Consider the following 18,664-nt stretch of genomic DNA (forward strand, 5'->3'; position numbering starts at 1 on the left):
TGAATATTATGCCGTGTTCTGAAATGAACTGCATGCATCTGCTCATTACATGAATATGGCATGTCCGAAATTCGTTGTCAATGAGCTCGCACCGGCTTTTGGTCAGCAGTGGCGGTTATCTTCCCGATTCTGCAGCATTGCGACTATACTTTTTAGATGCAGGTGAGAAGTTTGTGCGAAAGATGACATTCATTTGTCGGATTTAATTAATTAGCACAGTGGTGAGTGCTCTGCAGTGGCCCGATTAACAAGTGGCCATCTGCAACTTTCGATTTCGCCGTTGCCGAGGAGCCCACTTTTATGCGTTGCATATTGCAATCACTCAGTTCAGCCCTTGGGCGCCCCCGGGAAGCCACCATTGACCTTGAGCGCAACCACGTGACGTGACTTCACGACAGCCAGAGGAAAAGCTGGGCCCCAACTCGCGTGGTCGCGCGCGGCCGCAGCCACCACCTGACTCCCGCTCCTCCCGCTAGGGGCGCTGCGCCGGCGCGTGACGTCACGGAGGAAAAGCTGGGCCCCAACTCGCGTGGTCGCGCGCGGCCGCAGCCACCACCTGACTCCCGCTCCTCCCGCTAGGGGCCCTGCGCCGGCGCGTGACGTCACGGAGGAAAAGCTGGGCCCCAACTCGCGCGGTCGCGCGCGGCCGCAGCCACCACCTGACTCCCGCTCCTCCCGCTAGGGGCGCTGCGCCGGCGCGTGACGTTTTGCCGAGAAAATCGAGTGCCGCCAAGCAACACCTTGCCCTCAAAATAAAGACCGCGCAATATGCAACGCATTCTTGGCTTAACCAAGCTAAGTCTGGGCATCTTTTATTTTTTTCTTGTGGGACTCTCTTAAGGTACCTGGCATGTTATGAATTGTTCTGTGGAACCGTTTAGCGGCTGATCCAGTCTTCGCCAAAAGAGTCTGGGACCGACTTTGGCACTGTGCTGTAGAGTAGCCCAAAGGGCTTGGCGAGAACAATTATTTTTTACTGATTGCAATGTTCAATGCATAATGTGCCTTCCTCGTGAAATAGTTGGCCTTCACCATGTCAGGGCTGGACTTCGAAGGGGCCTTTACGCCAATGTAGGTCCCGTGGACGCATCCCACGACGTCTGTGATGCCGCCGCACAGAAGGAAACGCTCCTCAACATACGCACGCTCGGCCGCAGTCGTGGGCAAAGCGAGCCACCGCTTCTGCACAGCCGCGTCGATAAGCGCGTCGGAGACGTCCCTCACACAGCGGCTCACAGTGCTTTTTTGGCGTCCAATAAAGCGGTCTGCGCCGACGCTCCCCTGGAAGCTCCCGGTCGCGAAGAACCGGAGGGCGCAGAGGACTTGCTCCTCGACCGAAAGCGAATGAAGCCCGGTACACACTCTCCGCAGGCGTGGGTCGTCGCCTAACTATATACACAACCATCGTACCAATTTTTTGGAGAGGCGAAAATGTCGCTGGAATTCGTCGTCGGCCAAGGCAGTAAACGGGTCCAGCCGGCCGTACTGACATTTGCCGTCAGAGGAAGCGATTACCCAGGCTGCTGCTGCTGCCGCCATGACAGTCCCGAGATGAATTCGGGGCACTTCACCGTACACGAGTTTAGCTCCGAGTTCACCTGTCAATCAAAACCATTGGTCACGCCCCCGGCGAGCCGTACATAAATTATAGGCGTACGCGCTATGGGTGGGCCACTCCCAACATCCCTGCCGGCTACAGGTATGCTGCGCGGCTGTGCTGATTTCTGACAGACATCGACGATGTTCACCATCGAAATATATCAGGCAAAACGGACGTCATCGCTGATAAATCTAAGCACCTCTGCGAAGGACACGCAACGTGGCGACAGCCGCCGATTTCTTCGCTCGCATACCAAGATTGCACAACACTATAGCCTGTTGCAGTCACGTGAGACACAGTACAACGTTGAAGACGCGTCACACCTGCTTGCAAGGCGTCAAACACGGAGCACGACGACGAACCGGTGCTTGGAGCACGTCCTACTCCAACAACATCGCATCACAGGTGTTTGGCTTGGCCGTCCTTTCATCGGTGATAAAGCTCAGCATCAATGTGTCAAACAAATCTGGGATCGACAAACGATCGCTGCTCCAGACCCAGTGCAATAAAGTGTTTGTAATTTCCAGCACGCAAGCACTGCATACTTCACAACCGTAACACCTTTCTCTGTTATAAGTTCGATTCCATTATTACAAACAGGATCCCTCACCTGCCCGAATAATATTAATGCGATGTCCCTGCGGTATACAACGGCGATCGACGTTAGTGACCAAATCAGTCCGCAAAACCTTGAAGTGCGCGACGTAAACAAATACTACGCAGATACGCGCGTCACCCCCTTCACAGCTTTTAGTCAGCGTCTGATGACATAGGATAAGTTGTGTCGCTGGGTAGCACGCTCTTCGCATCCGCAGTGCACTAAAAAGGCGTCACACGCAACAGGCATACGTAATGAATCATTGAATACAGCCAAACAGCATTTTTTTTTCTCACACCGCATCACAGCCGCTCGCACGGCCAATTTCTACCGCTGAGATTTGCCAAGAGCGTACTAAAAGCAATGGTTGGCCATAGCGGGGTGCGGCAGCGGCCGTAGCAGCGGAGAGCTCCACCTGAGGTCTCTGCAGAGAGCAGCAGTGACGCGGGGGTGCAGTGAAGTTCAGTTTTTTGCTTTTGTTTATAATGCAAGCCAGAAGATGCATGACTGTTATATTTTGATATACGACACAATAAAATATATTATCGCAATGGCCGACAAATAAGACAGATTCAGCGTGTAGTAGTTGCCCAGTCTTTCCAGTCGAAGGCAGCGCTACCGGCGGTGTGTCAGCGCAGGAGCTCTCTCGTTTTCGACACGGTGGGCTGCCGCTCTAGTTCGTATGCAAGCCACGCTGCAAGCCACGCTGCAAGCAATGGCCTCACTATCGCCTCTAGCGGCAGAAAGTGTCAAATCTTTGTTAATTTCCTAAAGCTATGCTTTTCAACAACGCTTCATTGGATTCAGATTTTAAAATACATTTGGAAATGAACAAAATGTTCATAATATTAGCTGTTGCCTTTTAACGTATTCGAGAGAAGAGAAAGGGTTCATACAAGAGTGCACCTAGTGCTCACTGTTCGTCTTCGGAAATGGAGAGACAGATAGAGCCTGAAAGAGAAGACACGCCTTTGACGCGCCCGAAAAGGCGTGCCAAACAGCTGGCGGCGAGTGTGCAGATAAATAGCAGAGAAGTCACGATTTCGCGATTGCTGATATGGCGCTGATAACTTCAGGTAGCGCTGCGGCCTGTTATTGCGCAGTGTATTGTGTTTGAAGTGTGAAACAGGCGCGCAGGGTGCGCTTGTATCGCCTTTACATGGCTTTATCTCTACATTTTATTGTACGCTGCCTGCGCACGTTCCGCGCTATCTTCGTTCACTGACTGCCGTCATCGCAAACTCGGGTGAAACTCGGGCGAGCACCAAACTCGGGCCTTCCGGCATAGCGCCCCTGAACGACATGACCTCAGTTAACGTATGTCACCTGAGGGGAGGGCGAGCACTCAGTTACCCAGAGGAAACAAAAAGAGGTGCGTTCTGGAGAGGCTTGAAACAAAAATAACGCCGAGAAGCAAGAGCGCGAAGCAGGACAGGGCGCTTGCAAGAGATACAAGAGCGAAAATGTTTTTTGTGGCAAATGGCGCCAGGCAAATAACGTTGATGGACAGCCCATGAGGGCTTGACCTTCTTACCTGCCTCGAGGGCAGTTAAGACGGTTTACTGCCGTCAGTTTAGCACGATTAAATGCAAAGAGAGCGGTGAAGGGAATGGTGAAAAAAAAACAGGTCTAATTTTAAACATATTTTTAATATAAATTCATCATTGTCCATATTATAGCCTATTTGATGCCGTAGTCTCTCATGATCGAAGTGACCCAGATAACTGATAATGGAATGAATAATGAAGTTATAGCATTAACTAAATTAATGAGAAGTCAGATGAGGAACTCGTTTTTGATTGACATACGAATGAAACCAAGAGGCTTTCAATGCCAAGAAAGCATATGCTAGTCCCTTTCATTTTGTTGACGAAAACTGTGTAATTATCAGTGCAATTTATTTTTTTCATAATTTTAAACATAGAAAATGCAATGAAGAAAAAATACAACCATATTCTGACAGTGGGATCCCAATCCACGGTGTGTGCTAATCATACTACAATGCTCTACCAACTTAGCTACGAAGGCGGCTGTGAAACCTTCTGTTTCCGAGTGTACTTGTGTAGCCTCTAGCCTATATCTTGGCAGTGTTTCTAGCGCCTACCCGACAGTAGCGTTGCACGTGCAACGTTCTGTAATTCTGCAAGTGCCACGTAAAACGGGATCAATCGGAAAGGATTACAGCTGTGCGAGAACCGTCTTATTCTAGCTATGGCCTCAGGACTGTTAAAGCCGAGGTCCGCTGTTGAGCTGCTTGGCATAGAAGAGTAGAAAAATTAGGGGTTCGTTATATATATGTATTTATATATTTATATATATATATATATATAATTCGGAGGTCGTGGGTTCGGATCCCACCGGCGGCATGTGGTTGTTTTTTCTTCTCCTTTTCTAATCAATTAGCTTGAAGCGACAGTAATATTCTTACTTGATCAACACCACAAAAAAATAAAAAAAAATTGAAAAATCCCCTGTGCTCCTTGGTTTCTGTGGGTGTTGGCTTCTCTCTCTCTCTCTCTCTCTCTCTCTATATATATATATATATATATATATATATATATATATATATATATATATATATGAAAGAAGCCAACAGCCACAGAAACCAAGGGGCACAGGGGATTTTTTTTTTAAATTAATTTATTTATTTTGTGGTGTTGATCAATTTAGAATATTACTGAACATGTCATCGCTTAAAGCTAATTGATTAGAAAAGCAGAAGAAAAAACAACCACTGCCGCCGGTGGGATCCGAACCCACGACCTCCGAATTACGCGTCCGGTGCTCTACCTCTGAGCTACGGCGACGGCTGTCAAATCTTCTGCTTTCGGGGGTATTTATGTTTACAAGTAACCTAACCTTGAGAGTGTTCATCAGCGCCACCCACGTTCATAAGCGGCGGACGTAGAACGTCCTGAGTAACCGCAGGTAGTGACGTAGAACGTCATCGAACGGAGAGGGTGGAAGCTGCGTGAGAACCCTCTTATGCTTCCTATGGAGTCAAGGCTGCCAGAACCGAGGCCCTCGCTAAGCAATTAAGCAAACAAGGGAAGGGGAATGAGGGGCTCGTTATAAATATGAAAGAAGCCAACAGCCACAGAAACCAAGGGGCACAGGGGATTTTTTTTAATTTATTTATTTTGTGGTGTTGATCAATTTAGAATATTACTGAATATGTTATCGCTTAAAGCTAATTGATTAGAAAAGCAGAAGAAAAAACAACCACTGCCGCCGGTGGGATATATTTATATATATATATATATATATATATATATATATATATATATATATATATATATATATATATATATATATATATATATATATGAGGGTAATAACCAACTGCCACAGAAACCAAGCAGCACAAGGGAATTGATTTTTTTTTCATTTGTGGTGTTAATCAATGGAGATTGTCAGTGAATATTTTATGGCTGGAAGACAACAAATTAAAAAAGAAGAAGAAAAACAACCACATCCCGCTGGTGGGAACCAAACCCATGACCTCTGTATTACGTGTCCGGTGCTCCATCAACTGAGCTACGGCAACGGCTGTGAAATCTTTTGCTTTAGGGGGTATTTAAGTTTACTTGTGACCAAACCTTGAAGATCTTCACCCGCGCCACCTTGTCTATTTTATATACATATATATCAAAGAAGCGAACATTCTCTCAAACCCACGGAATGATTAGATGTGTTGCTAAGTAGTTAATCAATGTCGTATAATGAATAGGGTAATAAGTTCAAAACTGAGCTAATTGCCCACATAATAGAAGAAAACCTAACTACATGCCGTCTGTATCGCATGACTATGGGCAGCATACACAGCGCAGGCTCAAAGCTTTAGCTGAAACGCATTGGGAACTGACCGACTTCACTAGCCCTCTCTCGAAGTGGTACAAATAGGCGCTGTTCAGTAAAGCTCCGTTCATTTTTACTTAGCGCACGGCGTACGATGTGAGCAATTAATCCACGACCTCCGCATGTCGCTCATATATTCCTCTTTCAACTGAGTGACGGCTGCGTCTGTTCAGTCTTCTACTTCTTAGTGTAGTTGTGCTGTGTGCTGACAGGCATCCCATAGTCGTAAATAATGAGAGCTTAGAGTTTAAGAGGCGACAGAGCGGCCAGATCTTCCTTTTTGGACCAGTGACCTCGCGTGCTTCAAAAGATTCACAATTCAGCATAATTCATTAAATAAAAAAGGACAGAAATAAGCGAGCAAAGAACAGAAAGAGATTTCATGTTTACTTGCGCAACCGGTTCCAACTTCTGATGGAACAAACGTATAAGAACAGAGTGAAGGCAAAATCATCGCAAGGATCCTGGCTCGATTTGAGGACACAGCTGTCAGCCAAGCTCGACAGCAATAGTCGTCTCGTGCCTCCCCCGAAACGCTGATAGCGCGAGGTGTCGCATTTCCAAGCTCCGTTTGGTAACGACAGACGCCACACAGGAGGCCTTCATGTCTCTTGCGCAGATAGCAGTGCGCCCTGGCTCGCGACGCCAGCTACTTCTGCTGTTTTTGCTACCCCCGCACTTGTGATACGCACGTTTCGAAATGCTAATACAAGACAACATACGGAGTTTAGAAAAGCCGCGAAGGTTACTGGCCTTTAGAACAGCCACTTGAAAATAGCAAGGCCGATGCTTTCTGTACACTGTGTGGGTTTTCAGGTTGCTATATACGAACTTACACGTCGGCAATACGTCGCCGTTTTCACATGGAGGACAGAATACGAAATTCAACAGAAAAATAAAACAAGGACACCAGTTTTTCGAGAAGATTTCTGCTCATTTTGGGCCACCTTTAGAACCTACTAAGATTGTCGAGTCATCTGGAACTCCGCGAATGTCTTCGCGCGTCTAAACGATCGTTATCCGCTGCTTCTACCATGCCTACATTCCCTTCTTCCCCATTCTGGTGCAAAAACTTTTTGTTCGTATTCACTATAGGAGTGCATCGCAGACATTTACAGTCTTTGTCACAAATATACAGGCCACAATGTTTTTTTTTTTTTCAAGACGTGCGACCTGGTTTACATCGTCAATGTGCCCAATCCCCCTAAGGCGAACTGTTGTCCCCATCTCTCTGCAGATTTCAATTTGAAGAGGTGTCAGAGACCTCCACTACAACGCTTAGAAGCAATGCTCAAGGGCTATATATTTTGACAGACTGTAAATTTTAGGCAAGTTACACGGACGTTTCACAACATTCAGCAACGGCTCTCACCCTGTTCCCTCTGTCGGGCACAGATGCTGCGCCTGAGACCTTAAAAAGAAAGGCGCTTAGGAGTTTTCCTACATTCTTGGGATAGGACAAGTGTTTACAGGAAAATAGTGTGAACACAGCTGGCGGAACAAAGAAATAAAACCGTAATAACTGCAAAAAAAAAAAAAGAACAGACCTGCTTAGACCCGACTCGGGCTGGCAATCCTTTCAAAGTCGACTGCAGTCGAGTTTGAAAGAACTCTAACTGAAGATATAAATAGCGACGACAGACGACGCGTATTAAAAGGGGTCTTCATCGCGTTGCGTTCGTGGCGCTATTTATAGTTTCTGTATGTATATCGAAAATTTCTTTAGCAGGTAATTTTTTTTTCTAACATGTGACTAAACAATTTGCCTGTTTCCATAAGAAATGGAGCGAAGTGCATGAAAGTTACGCTTTGGAGTCACATTTACTCCTTGATGATGCAAAGCAGCATGAAGACGCAGTTTCCAATTCGACGCATGTTGTTGGTGATGGGGTAGCTCTGTTGCCAAGAGCTCTACCAAGCGCATTAGTCTAGACTGTGCGTGTTACTTGCGAAAGGAATGAGTTATCCAGATCTGCTGCTTACTTGTTGCAATGAGTGCAAACCCGACCACACTTGTCTCGAGCGTTTGAGCGGCGGTACACGAAGGAAGTAAAGCGAAAGTCTAAAGCAGCTACTGACTCTCACTCACAAAAAAATTGACAGTCTTTCTCGTCATCGTGAGTAGATTTAAGTATGAAATGAACTGCAAGAAATGCGTGCCGCGTTCCAGAAAGTCTCACAGATTTTCGTAACTGTACTCGACTCTTGTGGAGCCATGGGCCACTTTTCATAAACACCATGCGCAGCCTTCTTCGCCCCCTTCAGTGTGGTGCACGAGAAAGCAGTGTATCGAAAGCTAGGACGTTCGCCTTAGCCCAGCAGCGCATCCTTGCGCAGTTGAGGTGTCCACCAAGAAGTTAAATAGTCACATACTGCGCCTATCTTTTCCTTAAAGCCTATTTTTGGGGCTCATTACGAATGAATGAAAGATAACAAAAGCGCAACGAAAATAAATCAGCGACAGCTGATTGGCATTAGCCGCCGAGAGTTCTCGAGCGATAAAAGGCTCCGGTACGGCCGCCTTATGGTTGTTCGCTGTTAGGCCCGGAACTCGGGCGGGGGCTTTGTGTTCGCCTCTGTGTTCTTTCTCTGTTCTGGTGCCGAGGCCACCCGCGACTGCCGAAAACGGGAGCCTAAAGCAGATTGTGCCTAGTGCTAGCTACCTAGCGCAATCGAATAGACATGTGAACTGCCCAGGCACAACTATCCCACGCAAAGCAGCCGCGACACGATTTCACTTCATTTTTTCTGCAGCACACGGCTAGAGCTCTCTAGACCAAGTGCGTTCAGGTCTGAACTGTTATCTGGCTGTGCATCAAGAAATAGCTTAATATTGCAACGGAAGCCATCATGCAGTTGTGTCTCTTGTTATCCTGAAAATCGACTCAATATTAACACAAAATTCGTTCAGTGTTTTTTTTTTTTTCGAATCTTCATAAGAGGTGTCCAATCTCTTTTTTTCACACTGTTTGCATTTGCCCGTTAAAGAACCCCAGGCGGTCGAAATTTACGGAGCCCTTCAGTGCGGCGTCCCTCATAGCCTGAGTCGCTTTGGGACTTTGAACCTTAATAAACCAAACCATTTGCAAAGAGAATGAGCACAAGCTAAATGCAAGTGTCACGCGGAGGAAAATTAATGCTTTCGCTTTCTTCCCACTATGCCCGAAGCATCGAAAGCAAGAAGTCAGCTTCGAGTGGTTACTGCCAAAATGTTCTTTAGTTCTTGACGTTTATTTTATTTGTTACTTTCCTTTTTGTAAATGTTCTTTAGTTCTTGACATTTATTTTATTTGTTACTTTCCTTTGCTGGATGCATGACACGTTCTGCAGTTCTATCTTCTGACTTCCATCTGCCTTGTTCATTTATAAATCTGGTTTCCCTGTTTACCGCCCTTACCGACTTTTTACTGCTCTGATGTTTATGAGAGAGGAGCCGAACTAATGAATGGGAGAACATCCTCGAGAACCGCCCTTTACTCACGAGAAAAACGGAATTACGGAGATTAGTGAAAGTTAAAGAAGCTCACGCAAACCAATGATGAGCTCATGATGATGAGCTCATGATGAGTGGCACGTTTTATGTGCACCTCATCAATAAGAATTCGTAAGTGTCTTAACAAGTATAACATGAAGTACAGTTTTGTAAAATTGTAGAGAATGCGGTCGTATTCTCACAAAAAAAGAACCCTCTTGGAAAAGCGTTCGTTGTCTTGCCAGAACTCTGAGAGCAACATAGAAAAGCAAGAAATTCCGTCATCGCAGTGGTTTAATGTGTTGACAAATAAGCGGGGATATCCTGTCCCTGAAGGGAGACCATTCATCACTGCTTATCCCGAGCCCAGAGCTCCTTCTAAGGAAAGCGGAAAAGCCAGCCTGCTTCCACGTCACAGTGAAATGAGAAATGACGGCGGGAACGATGGCTGCAGAAGAAATGACTGGACGAAAATGCGCTTCCGCGTATTTGGAGCACATGAGCGAAATACAGGCGCGAATTAGGCCTTTTGGTACGAGTGACGTGTTGGTAGAACAAGAGATAATCGATCACGAATGGAAGCGCAACTTTTGGGTCTGCGGTGGTTGTTATTGGATGACAACTAACAACGATGCCAGAGGAGAAGGAAGAATGTGTGTGATGGTCGAATTGAGATTTGAGATTTATTTCCAAAACAATAAGCAGGAACTGTTAGTGCGTTTTTGTAAGACGTGAGGATGTGTCCAAGTTAAAATATGCCAGCGAGACAAGCTGTTAGTTAAGGAAATTATGTTTTTAAACAGATGGCCGGTAATAAGGAGAAAAGACGAATAAATACAGCCAGGAGCAGATTGTGAAAAAAAAAATAAAGTGTCATATATGAACTGAATTTAGCTATACAAGAATTACTATATTAAAAGCAACAAAATGACAAAGATGAGAGGTGATTAACAACTAACGTTGCCAACAGACAGTGCGTAAAGTAAGAATAAATCAATAAAGCAGCATACATGCTCAAGAAAGTGAATAAAGAAGGCGGTAGAAATATTTCGCCTTTTCATTTACATATAAAGATTTTTTGTGTTGCCATTCTATTGATGACAGCGAATGGCTAGTTTTGAGAGTGAAGGGTAGCAAGGTTGGTATTAAGTGTTCGCAGTGCTGAGAATAGTAAGCTATGCCAAGCGTATTTAGTGGATGCTTCCTAAGAATGTCCATCTTAATTATCTGAGAAACATATCCTGGAAACTAACCACGACATGTACTGTGTCAGGTTTCAGGTGATGAATTCCAGTCTTATTATTCTTTGTGTCCCCACTGTCCACCAAGAAGCTATGTGTCAAGCTATTCTGGCTTAATTAGAGCCAAAATCATTGAGGTGGCTGCTGTTGGAAGCTTGCAGCATGTAAATCTACAACCCGCCTCATAGTTACTAGCATCGAATATTTTCCAAGGAAAGTAAATTGCAAGCGCATTTAAATTAATACAGGTGGGAAAACGGGGGGGGGGGGGGGGGGGGGGGGCATGGGACTTTTCCCTGGTGTACTGAATTCCACTACTCAGAAAGAGTTTACTATTCTTCCCGGCGGTGGACGCTACAGATTTGCCAGCTCCCTTTTCTATAAATAGCTCTTTCAAGCCAGTCCATAAAAGTGGTCATTCACAGCGCCCGAATTCATTTCGAGCTATAAGCGGCCGCACACGGAGTACCCTAGGCCAATAGAATCGCTAAAACAAGCTATTCTAAGTATTTCTCTTCCAGCAGGTACTTCTCGTTACCTGCTGATGCTTGTCTAAACAGCACTGCATCCCGCTTTTGTCGGAGAACAGGTTACTGCACTTTATATATTTTGCAAACCACCTGGCTTCGTTACACATTTAGATCTATTCACGAGAAGTGCCGGTGTTTCTGGCTCTCACTGGCACACGACGTCGTCACTGTGCCAACGCACAAGTTTGTATTTCTCCGTCCGCTTACCTTTACGCCACAGAGCATTCCCATTGGAGTAGTGCAGTGCGCTCTGTGAGCAAGTCCTCTCGTAGCAGAAGGCAGTAAAAAGGGAGTAAGCTGTCCTCTAGCTCACCCAATTTTAAAAAAGGGAGTACACTAGAGGACAGCTTACATTGTTTTTGCTCCCATGTAGTTATATCCGTGTTTAGAGAGAATAAGGTCCTGTCTTTCTGTAGAGTACGTTTAGTCGCAGGTATTTTAAAGCCTGTCTGCCGTGAAAGCACATCAGTTGGTAACCAGATGTAAGGCGTACGGTACTTTCCTCTGCGATTTTGATAGCGGGCTAAATCATTAAGCCTAACCATGTTACCTTCTGTCAGGCAAGCTTTTCGGCCACCTGTAGTCAAGTGAGAGGAATATTCTCAGTTAATGTTTATGGGCGACCAATCTTATTTCCTCCGCTGAAAGTGCTGCACAAAAATTTCAAAATAATTTATCGACTTGCGAATGTTTTATCCGTCAATGAGTTTTTGTTACCTCGTCACCGTGTTATCTTGTTGTCAGGCAAGCTTTCCCGCCACCTTTAGTCAAGCGACAGGAATATTCTCGATTACTATTTTATGTGCGACCAATCCTACTTCCTCAGCTGAAATTGCTGCATTAAAACTTCAAAGCAATTTATCTCTTTGTGAAAGTTTGCCTGTCAATGAGTTTATTGTCGAAGGGACAAGCAAAGTCTATATCGCAAATGGGTTACGACGGCAGAAGCCGCTGCACTCACGCAAGGGCGTATAGCAACAGCGTGTTCCGCTAGACAGCGGCTGGCACATGGGCCGACCTGTTGTGTGCCCGATCGTGGGCGCCGATACTCTCGGCTGCTTCGTGACAAACGACCGGGCCGCCGTGACGCCACCGTCGGGAGCGATTTGGCGCTGCAGCTCTATTCCATTACTCACGCGTGATCGCTCGGCGCAATCCAACCTCGAGACAACGGCGCTGAGGAGTTCCTTGATCGAACGCTGCCTGCAGCTGGCAACCGCGCCGGCCGTATCCCGTGGAGCACGCGCGAGTGGCTTGGTCCCTACTAATGAACAAGGCTGCTGGCATGGGCGCGCACCCTTATCTATGACCTGTGACATACCAAATTTTTGCAAAACGTTCCGGATCTTTCAGCAAGCTGGTGGTTATCAGAATGACATTTCACGGCCTAGTTGTTACTTGCTGGCAGTCAAAGGAGGAAGAAATGTATACATCCATGCTGAGAAAAAATTCTGGAAAACCAGGAACTTTGAAAGAGCCTACATGAATGGCTTGAACTCAACTGGAAAAGTCAACGGTCTATTCTTGTTGCAGTGCGAACAGAAATTCTTTCATTTCTCTGCAGTAAAAATTTTACGCTATGGTTACGGGTATGTAACGAGAAATTAAGCTACAGACGGCGGACAACTCGAATACAAGTAAGCTAGCCTCCTAGACACCCATCTTGCAGGGTAGATTGGCAAGCCGATAGTAAAACTATGAGATCTTCGCAGAATCGCAGACGGTTCTGGTTTTTGTGGAGTCAAACGTCCCAGAGCGACTCAGGCTATGAGGGAATCCGTAGCGGAGAGCTCCGGATAATTTCGACCACCTGGTGTTCTTTAAAGTGCCCTGACGTCGCACAGTAGACGGGCATCCAGCATTTCGCCTCCATCGAAATGCGACCACTGCGGCCGGGATCAAACTCACGTCTTTCGGGTCAGCAGCCGAATGCCGCAGCCACTGAGCCACCGCGGTGGCGAATCACAGACGATCACCTAACACTTTCAGCTGCATTCGTTTGTGAAGCGTTTTAATTGTTCCATCTGCTTTCAGTTGTCAAACATGCCTCGCCGAGCTACCGCCTCAAATAACCGACTTGATAAAGCGACCAGGACGAGGGTCGCACAAAATTTTTCTCCTCACTTTATCCGACGCCTCTTTGCTTCCGCTTGTGCGTCTCCAAGTATGGGATCACCTTCTTTCTTCTCCCCTTCTTCACTGCTGAACAGCAGGCCCGGTTATAATCTGGCAGGCCAACCTCTCCGCCTTTCTCTCAAATCAAACTCTCCCTGTTCTCTCTCAAAGATGGTGTCTCTTGACTGGTTCAAGTGTTAAACCGAGCGGCGCATACAGATAGGAAAGCTGGCCAAGAAATTTTTTCGATGAATTTGAATTGAATACGTGTCTGACGGCCATTTGGCCGTCTTATTCTGCCTTGGTTCAGGTTTCAGTTCCGGCGTTGGTTCCGGCATCAAATTCACAGTGACTTCGAAACGATGTTAGACTAAGACTACCGAGCGTGGGACGCTGACGCTTGAAAGGAGACATCACCGTCGAAAGGTTGAGATACTCTCATGACAGTAAAGCCAACACGTCCACGCCGAGTGAGTGCGGCCAAGCGAAGACCGATGCTGTTTCCTTGGCCTAGGGCTGCAAGAGCGATTTCAGTGGCCCCCTGTGAGCAGCACTCATCGCCTGTATGGAAAAGTATACGGCAGCAAAGTGTAGTGTTATTTTCTCTATGAGGAAACATTTCTTCAGCAAAACGCCGCGAAGAATGACAGCAGAAAGTCTCTGCAGCACCCATGACACAGCACGCACTGAGGACCGGCGAAAACGGCCTTCTAACTAAGCGGCTGGCGCACAACTCCTTAAGGCTGTGCCTGCCAGAAACAATAACAAAGAAGAAAGGAGAGAGATACTTCACGAGCTTTAGATGGCATTTTGTTTTTGGTTCGTTTGGGCCGCCTCCATTTTTTTCCTTAAGTGCGACTTCCTAAGCAGGAAAGGACGCGGAGACAGAAGAGCGAAGGTGCAGCTGCTTGAAAGTAACGCGAGGACCACCCAACTGAAAGCAAGTGGAACTGCGTAGAGATCATAGTAAAACAGAGTGGAGACCCCTAGAATTAGAAAGTACAGGACACTTACAGTAAGCGGTAGGGTTACGCAACCAAGAGTCATCCGAGCAGGGCCACTTCCAAACTATTCGGACGCCACCAAATGCGAATGCACAGCTTCATCGCGCTCGTATTGTTTCGGTGAATGAAAATACACGCTGACTCCTGCACCGTAAAGAGGGATCTTAGCTGGAAAAGTATTGTTTGCTTCAGAAGCCTCTTTTACTGTTAGCGTGTCCACATACAATACCTAAGTAGCACAGGCAGCTGTTAGTTTCCGTTTCTGGAGAGCAAAGAACGTGCCATCTATGTGGTGCTTTTTACGGCGTAAAAAGGGCTCAAAGCACGGAACGTAAGTGTTACTCATGAGTAGCGAACTCTACCCAAGCAAGAAAAAAACCTGCAATTGGAGAGTGAGCGTAGGCTTAGACACTGCAATAGTTATTTTACTTTAGACTCTAAATAACCACAACGGACTGACGCGACGTTTTCTTCGTGATAAAACTTAGGAGAATACATGGGGGGAAGGAGCCATTTAAAATGTGCTCAGAATAAAAACTAGTACAGAGGATAAAGGGAGGGTGTGGATTAAGGGGGACCAACAAACGAGCGCGTACGAGATGCAATGAAAAGTAGTGGCCCTGAACAATGCTTCATTTATGTACGAGCTCCTTTTCACATCCCTAAACAATTAAAGCACGTGCCAGAACTCAATACAAAGTCAAAGACTCTAGGAAGGTTCGTCTGGACAGTCATTATTTGAAGTAAAAGTAAACAGCTGTGGGAGACAGATACTGCGCATTTTCTTTCCTCAAAAAAATACCGAAGACACTTTGTAAATTCTAAAGTGTGTTTGGCGAAAGCCTTGTGGTCAGCCCACTGCCGCTTCCCCGAATCGTTTCGCGCGGAGTCACTGGGCCGCTTCGGAGCCACGCGTCTCACTCACTCGAATGCAACGAGACGTCTGGTGAAGGAGCGGCGGTGTAGCTGCCACCGCCGACGCGCCCGCGCTCGTTCTGCCGCTACTGTGTGACGGCACGGTTGCTATGCGCAGCGGCGCCCCACCCACTGGCGCGCAGATTAAAGGGTGTCCACTGCTGTTTACAACGGCAACGGCGACGCCGTGAAACGCAGAAACGGGCGCCTATTAGCTGCGCTCTAAAAAATGACCTTTCTAAGCCAGTACGAGTTCTTAGTTCACAATGCGGTTAAAAGGACAAGCAGCCGAAACTTAATAGCTTAAACGTCACTTTTTATTTTGACTTGATGAGTGACTGTTGCACTTTTACTTGAACTCAATATAAAGTTTACTCCGAATCAAATTATTAGGCTGACAAGGGAATGAACATCAATTCAAATTCCCGGAGAAGGCGTCACAAATATCCGTCAAAGTATCGGGAACTAATTTCGTGAATGTCTCTCACACAACACACGTTTCTGGTATACCATTTGAATTAGTTATAAATGGAGCCACTTATTCAGAGCAAAACTTAGTTAACCTCATCAATGATCATCTAGCTAACGCAGGTGCTGGAAATTTTTCATCTCTTTCATTGCCTCACAGCAGTCTGGAGATATATATATAGGGCAGACGCTGCTTGAAAGTGCATTTGTAACGCCCACTTCTGAGGATGAGATAAACCTTATCATAAACTCGCTCGATAACCGATCGGCAGCTGGCCACGACGACATTAAAGCCGCACCTATAAAAGAAACTGCCCTTAATCTCAAAACCGCTCGCTTACATCTGCAACCGCATACTCGCTTCGGGAATCTTTCCTGCGAAAATGAAGATAGCTCGTGTCGTCGTCATTCACAAGGGAGGAACATACAGTGACCTGAACAACTATAGGCCGATTTCAGTTTTGCCTCTTTTTTTTAAAGTGATTGAACGTGTGATACACAAACGCCTCGACAACTTTTTTGCTGCAAAAAACATGATATCAACAAAGCAGTATGGGTTCCAGAAAGGAAGATCAACTGAAATGGCCCTCGTACAAATAAAAATAAAATAATAAAATATAGTGAGGATAAACTCTACACCGTTGTAATATTTCTAGATTTTCGCAAGGCCTTCGATTCCATCAAACATCATATTTTGCTAAGAAAACTGGAAATATGTGGAATTAGGGGCATAGCACTTCAACTCATGCGCAGTTACCTTGAGTCGCGTTTTCAGTTCGTATGCCTACATGGCTATGAATCAAACCCAAAGACTGTAAAATATGGTGTACCGCAAGGATCTATATTAGGCCCTTTGCTCTTCTTGATCTATATAAACGATATAGTTAACATTCCTTAAACTGATGATAGAGTATTATATGCAGACGATACGAATGTATTCTTCTCTGGAACAAATCTTAATGAACTTGAAAACACTGCTAACACGTGGCTACTAAATCTTAGTGTATGGCTAAACTTAAAAAGTCTTTAACTCAACGAGAAAAAAACTAAATGTATGCTTTTTTGTGCAAAAAACAAGCCAATAGATTACGATTTTAAGCTTCGCTACGGCTCTTGCTACCTTGAACGTGTCAGCTCCCATTCCTTTCTAGGAGTTAAATTCCATGACAACCTAGGCTGGAGCGACCACATAGATCACACCCGTGTCAAGATAGCGAGAGCTATTGGTATGCTTTCCCGCCTTCGAGATCTTATACCTTTCACGCTGAAAAGACAGTTGTATTTCTCTCTCATCCATTCTCGCATCAGTTATTGTCTTCTTATCTGGGGTACTTTTAACAAAACTGACTTAGAAAAAATATCAGCCCTGCAGTCGCGTGCAGCTCGGTTACTTTTACCTGCAGGAGACAACACAAATAGTTGCTCGGCAAATACACAGTCTCGAATGATCCCTGTGAAAACCATGCATGAACTCAAAATATGTGTACTTCAGAAGAATGGCCTGAGGGGCGAGTTGGTGCATGATGAAATGAACGGCGGCGCAACACGGACACTAACAAGAGAGGGGACACCACATGCGCAAAATATGTGTGTTTATTTATAACGAAATAAAAACAAATTACATTAATTTTTTAACACGTACCTATATAGATCTACTGGTTACAGCTTGCATCAGACTTCTGTTGTGGTAAATAGGCCTCGTACTAACTACGGAACACAATCAATTGAGCACCAAATCATGTTGATGTGTAATTCTCATCCGTTCGTAATAGATGCTGCTAAAAATAGTTCCACGCCCAGGGGTTTTAAACGCATCTGTTCGTCTTTCTTTTTGTTTAACGTTGTGTCCTAGACGACAAAATGCTTACTTCTGGTTCCGTTTGATGTAATGTTATGTCGGTTCGAACAACCCTAATGTATTGCATTTCTGTACCATTTTTGTATATGATTTAGTGTGTATTATTATTTTATTATCTGTATATATTTACAAGAACTGTTTATGATGCGTCTGTTGTGTAAGTGATGGCAAAGACAGCCTTTTTTTGTTGTATAATCCAATACCGCTCCTGCTGCTCCCAGGCGAGGACAAGACCCAGTCAGGAGGTTCAGCACCTCCTTTTGTCTTGCCTCGTGGGCAATACCTGTATGTTGCCAGAAGGAGAAAATAAACAAAACAAAACATGCGCCACGGGCAAAAAAAAAATGGAAGGCAATTTGATCAGTTGTAGCATCATCCTGCAAAGATGTTACTGGAGTCAATGTAATCGACCACGATTCAGTCACTATCTAAGCGTGACAGTGAGAAAACCTGGCTGGTACGCTTTGTCAAGCATAGTTACTGGTCTTTGACTATGCGGTCGTCATTGACAGAACGCGCAAAAGAGGTTTGGTTTGGTTTTGGTTTTGGTTTTATGGGGTTTAACGTCCCAAAGCGACTAGGGCTATGAGAGACGCGCGCAAGAGAGGCAGGTCATTGTTAACACACGTATATACGCGGTCTCTACGACTGTATTTTGTCCCAGCTCTAAGCTTAATAAAGTGACATAAATAATAGTGCTCATAAATATCTTCCGGCAAAAAAAAAAAACAGTAAAAATATTGACTGCAGAAAGGAGTGCGCATACCTGTCAGATTTTAGGCAGCGCGCTCCACCAATAACGAGATGTTCAATGAGGTGGATCCTCTTCACTACTGGACGAACTGCGAGATTTTAGAATATAAAGCGAACGCAGGAAAGCAAAACTAGGAAGCGCATAAGTGCCGCGCGTATTTGCGGACAAACGTCTTGCGGAGTTGGCTTTGACTCTTACTCAAAAATCTGCACCAGCTTCCGGCCTGTCGAGGTCCTAAACAAAAAGACGGC

The sequence above is a fragment of the Amblyomma mixtum genome, chromosome 6 (assembly GCF_055824585.1).
Source record: "Amblyomma mixtum isolate Tamu chromosome 6, ASM5582458v1, whole genome shotgun sequence".
NCBI classification, from domain to species: Eukaryota; Metazoa; Arthropoda; class Arachnida; order Ixodida; family Ixodidae; genus Amblyomma; species Amblyomma mixtum.